The following is a 5,467-nucleotide window of genomic DNA, read 5'->3' as shown; positions in this document are numbered from 1 at the left end:
CTTGTGCATCTATACAGTTTACCAATAACACTGTGAGTAGGGTCTGGTACATCATGTGTAACAGTAGTCTACATCTGGGATTCCCCCTTCTCTGTAGCCTCGGTTGGTACCAGGTCCTGCATTAGAAACATGGTTGGCACCTTTGTACAGCCCAGTGCCGTTGGAAGGGAAAATGGTATGAATAATGTAATCCTCTCGTAGTGGTTTTGGCTGCAGTGGCTGGCACGTCGCCATGGGTGTCATTTGGAATCCTGGACCTCGAATCTCCAAGATGGTATTGTCCTTTTGGTGCCAGACTCGATGTAGTCATCATAGTTCTTGCTTTTTCGGGAGCTGCTACGCGTATAGTGATCACGGGAGCACAAATGTCCAGTCCTATGGCATACCAACAGAAGACACCAAAGATAAGAGCCAAAGACACAATAGCAGTAGCTCCACCAATAATTCCTGCCAAGGGCAGCACTGTCATCTGTTTAGACTCTTCATCCTCCTCTTCCTCCATAGGGTTGAGGTCTGAGGTTTCAGCCTTTGCACACACAAGAGCTTCATCAGAATCTGTATCTCCAGGAATGACACCTTTGTTCTCTGAACTTGCCGGCAGGGGCACCATGCAGATGATGTAACTAGAAACGTGGTTGCAGGGAAGTGAGCAGGATAACTCTCTACGGTCGCCCCTGACCAGCGTCTCTGTGATAGATCCCATGGCGTTCCGGTTCCCTGTCGCAGCCAGCTCAGCCTGAAGGACGAGCTGGGCTGGGCGACGCTCCAGGTGACCCGGACACTGTTGTGGACAGGGGCTTCACGTTGAGCGCCAGACTCTTCCCCACACCACTGCTGCTTAGTGTGTAGTCCAGGTCCAGAGTCTGGAAGCCCCAGGCCCGGGCGCTTGGAGCGAAGCGTGAACAGAGATCCCTGTGGGGGGGTTGTTGGTAGTAGAGCTTTCCACTCCACCTCCACCCACAGCGCTCTCTGTTTCCTGCCCCGAACCACCTCACAGTCCTCCATCTCACTGGTCAGGTCTATCAGGGTCCATGTCCTCTGACCCGATCGGGCCCATGGCAGGTGAGACCCCTGACAGTGATGAGTTACCGCGGGCCTGAAGCCAGTCATAAAGCCAACGCAGGTTACAGCCCAGTGCCAAGGATTGCCTCGAACCAGCAGCTGTCCAAGGTTGTCCAGGTCTTTGAAAAGCCCCCTCGGCAGCGTGGTTAGGTTGTTCCCGGACAGATCCAGTCTCTGCAGCCGGCGCATGCCATCCAAGGATCCCGTGCATGTGATCAGGGCATTGTCCTGCAGAGACAGACGCTGTAATGGGAACTGGGCAGGTTGACAGGTGGCGTCTGGAGGGAGTTTCGTACCAGAGACAACTCCGTCAAGTTGGAAAGGCGAGAAAATGTGTCATCTGCAATACGCTTGTTCGCCAATAGGTTTCCATCCAGAACAAGACATCGAAGGGAGGTAAGGCCTCGGAAAGCATGGGTTGGGATGGGTGGAGATTCTGTGGTCGTCCAGTCGGAGTTCTTCCAGAGAGGCGGGCAGGCCCTGAGGGGATGCTAGACAGATGGTTGCGTGAAAGGAATAGTAGGCGCAGTCCGCGGGTTGTCAGCAAATGCCTGATCCTCGATGCTAACAGTGGAGATGGAGTTGTCATCCAAGTGAGTTTTTCCAGCAAAGGCATCCTTGCCAGCGCACTGCGAGGAATAGTGCGTATGTTGTTGTCCTGCAAATGCAGTTCACGGACAGATGGTGGAAGATGCATCGGGATTCATCGAGTTCATTATCATAGAGGTAGACCACACGCACAGCCAGATGGTGCTCCAGGGACGTGGGAAGGCCTGGGTTGTTTATGTGGTTGTTCGAAGGTAGAGCACGGATGCAGAGGGAGGAAGTGATGGGATAGAGCTTAGGCCACGATCATTACAATAAATAAAGTCCTCATCACATCTGCACACAGATGGACAAATGTCTCTGTCCGCCGACGTATCCTTGTATTGTAGCGGCAGCAAAGTGAAGCACATCAGCGTGAAGTGTCCAGCTCACAGTCACGAGCAAGAGCCAGGTCTGGAGTCGGACCACGTCCAAAGCGCCATCGTGGCCAAAGTCAGCCCTCCGTCTTTTGTCACGCGCGTCGTTATTCACAAATCTTCACCAAGAGCTGAAATCCTGTGACCTCCACCCTGAGAAAGACAGGAAAAAAGAAATGACACCAATGAGGCGGAAACACAGAAAAATAATACAATAAAATTAAAGGGTTTGGAAATAATCAGTATTTTGTGTTTATGTGATCATTTAAATCACAACAGCAGAGGTGAGAAAAAGACACACGTCTAAAAAAAAACAAAACAAATGAAGAAATAATCAACTAACAACACAAGCAAATACAGAACACTACGATTTATTGAAGTTCATCAAACTGATGATGATCTTTATTTGCTTGAGTTCTATTTCTTTATGTGTCTTGAACACAATATTAAACACATGTGGAAACAGAGACACTGCGATATAAATAATAATAAAGAACTTGTATCATATGATCAGAAACACAGGGACGGATCTAGCAGAACATTCAGATGTAAGTACGGGGGACATGACGGGGACAGGACTGGGACATGACTGGGACATGACCTACTGGTTCCACTGGGGTTTCCAGGGACACAGGTAAAGAAGCACCATCTGGACTTTCAAAGTTGATCTGTCCAACGTCTATAAACTGGCCGTCCTCAGGGCAACAGGAAATGTGCCCTCAGATCGACGGGAGGTGTGTCCTCAGGTGGACAGAAGGCGTGTCCTCATGTGGACGGGAGGGCGTGTCCTCAGGTGGATGGGAGGCGTGTCCTCAGGTGGAAGACGGGAGGTGTGTCCTCAGTTGGGCAGGAGGCGTGTCCTCAGGTGGGCAGGAGGTGTGTCCTCAGGTGGGCAGGAGGCGTGTCCTCAGGTGGGCAGGAGGCGTGTCCTTGTCTCCTGGGTTTCACTGCTCTGATTGGACGTCACCGCTGGCTTCAGACATTCTGTGTGGACAAAGACAGAAGCGTGGGTCAGTTCAGTACCAGGGTTAGGGTCAGTGTCCACATAGTGTCCTGCCGTGTCCCTGGGTTTCACCCTCAGGTTTTATTTCTTTTCTTCATCTGCTTCAGGATTCAACGACTCACTGATAAAAACTTTACTGAATTCACAACAAACCAATCAGACACAAGCTGGAAAAGACTGGGATGGAACTAACCCTAACCCTAACCCCAACTAACCCTAACCCTAACTAACCCTAACCCTAATCCTAACCCTGCTGTTAAAGTGGTTTTAAAGCCAATGACATAAACACAAACTCATCAAACTTAAAGACTTCATCCTTTATCTGTGGATTTTCAGCATCAGCTTCAATATGTGGACTTTAAGGGTTTCCATAATGGACCCCCCACCCTCCAACTACAAACTACACACACACACACACACACACACACACGACAGAACCAACTACAAACGACAAAGATGTAGTAAAACTCTTCGAATCTATTAGAACTGACATGTTAGGGTTAGGGTTAGTGGGCTTAGGGTTGTGGGGTTAGGGTTAGTGGGGTTTAGGGTTAGTGGGCTTAGGGTTAGTGGGCTTAGGGTTAGTGGGGTTAGGGTTAGTGGGGTTAGGGTTAGTGGGCTATAGGGTTAGTGGGGGTTAGGTTAGTGGGGTTAGGGTTAGTGGGCTTAGGGGTAGTGGGCTTAGGGTTAGTGGGTTTAGGGTTAGTGGGGTTAGGGTTTAGTGGGGTTAGGGATAGTGGGGTTAGGGATAGTGGGCTTAGGGTTAGTGCGGGGTAGGGTTAGTGGGGTTAGGGATAGTGGGGTTAGGGTTAGTGGGCTTAGGGTTAGTGGGGTTAGGGTTAGTGGGGTTAGGGTTAGTGGGCTTAGGGTTAGTGGGGTTAGGGTTAGTGGGGTTAGGGTTAGTGGGCTTAGGGTTAGTGGGTTAGGGTTAGTGGGCTTAGGGTTAGTGGGTTTAGGGTTAGTGGGGTTAGGGTTAGTGGGGTTAGGGTTAGTGGGCTTAGGGTTAGTGGGGTTAGGGTTATTGGGTTTAGGGTTAGTGGGGTTAGGGTTAGTGGGGTTAGGGTTAGTGGGCTTAGGGTTAGTGGGGTTAGGGTTAGTGGGCTTAGGGTTAGTGGGGTTAGGGTTATTGGGCTTAGGGGTAGTGGGGTTAGGGTTAGTGGGCTTAGGGTTAGTGGGGTTAGGGTTAGTGGGCTTAGGGTTCGTGGGCTTAGGGTTAGTGGGGTTAGGGTTAGTGGGCTTAAGGTTAGTGGTCTTAGGGTTAGTGGGGTTAGGGGTTAGTGGGCTTAAGGTTATGGTCTTAGGGTTAGTGGGGTTAGGGTTAGTGGGCTTAGGGTTAGTGGGGTTAGGGTTAGTGGGGTTAGGGCCTTTTCCATCTTCGTTATCATTCTGTTCAAAAGTCAAGGATGAAACCTCAACAGTCATCAATGATAACAGTACAACAGTACATATAGAATACATGTGTGTGTATATATATATATATATATATATATATATATATACTGAACAAAAATATAAACGCACCACTTTTGTTTTTGCTCCCATTTTTCATGAGCTGAACTCAAAGATCTAAAACTTTTTCTGTGTACACACAAGGTTTATTTCTCTCAAATATTGTTCCAAAATCTGTCTAAATTGTGTTAGTGAACACTTCTTCTTGCTGAGATAATCCATCCACCTCACAGGTGTGGCAGATCCAGATGCTGATTAGACAGCAGGATTTTTGCACAGGTGTGCCTTAGGCTGGCCACAATAAAAAGGCCACTCTAAAATGTGCAGTTTTATCACACAGCACATACCACAGATGTCACAAGTTTGAGGGAATATGCACTGGTCATGTGACTTCAGGAATCTCCACCAGAGCTTTTGCCTGTGAACTGAATGTTCTTTCTCTACCATAAGCCATCTCCAAAGCTGTTTTCAGAGAATTCATGAAGAAGACTGTGCGAGGAGAAATGGTGGTCACACCAATACTGACTGGTTTTCTGACCCCCCCTGGACCACCCAATACAGTAAAAGTGCACATTTTAGAGTGGCCTTTATTGTGGCCAGCCTAAGTCACACCTGTGCAATAATCCTGCTGTCTAATCAGCATCTGGATCTGCCACACCTGTGAGGTGGATGGATTATCTCAGCAAAGGACAAAGGAGAAGTGCTCACTAACACAGATTTAGACAAATTTATGAACAATATTTGAGAGAAATAGGCCTTTTGTGTACATAGAAAAAGTTTTAGATCTTTGAGTTCAGCTCATGAAAAATGGGAGCAAAAACACAAGTGGTGCGTTTATATTTTGTTCAGGTATATATATATATGGAGAGAGAGAGAGAGACATAGATAAAGATATATAGATATATATATAGACATATCTATATCTATCGATCTATAGATAGATTGAAAGATAGAATAATAAATAACTACAAACTGAAAAAGCCAGTACAGT

At 47.8% G+C, this 5,467-nt stretch overlaps 1 pseudogene; it reads right to left on the bottom strand.

Moving 5' to 3' along the window:
• Nucleotides 1–2,094, bottom strand: LOC115432671 (leucine-rich repeat transmembrane protein FLRT1-like; annotated as a pseudogene).
• Nucleotides 2,095–5,467: the final 3,373 nt, after the last annotated feature.

The sequence above is a fragment of the Sphaeramia orbicularis genome, chromosome 14 (genome assembly GCF_902148855.1).
Source record: "Sphaeramia orbicularis chromosome 14, fSphaOr1.1, whole genome shotgun sequence".
Lineage (NCBI taxonomy): Eukaryota > Metazoa > Chordata > Actinopteri > Kurtiformes > Apogonidae > Sphaeramia > Sphaeramia orbicularis.
The sequence above is the reverse complement of the archived record's forward strand: the minus strand, read 5'-3'. Positions and strand labels throughout refer to the sequence as shown.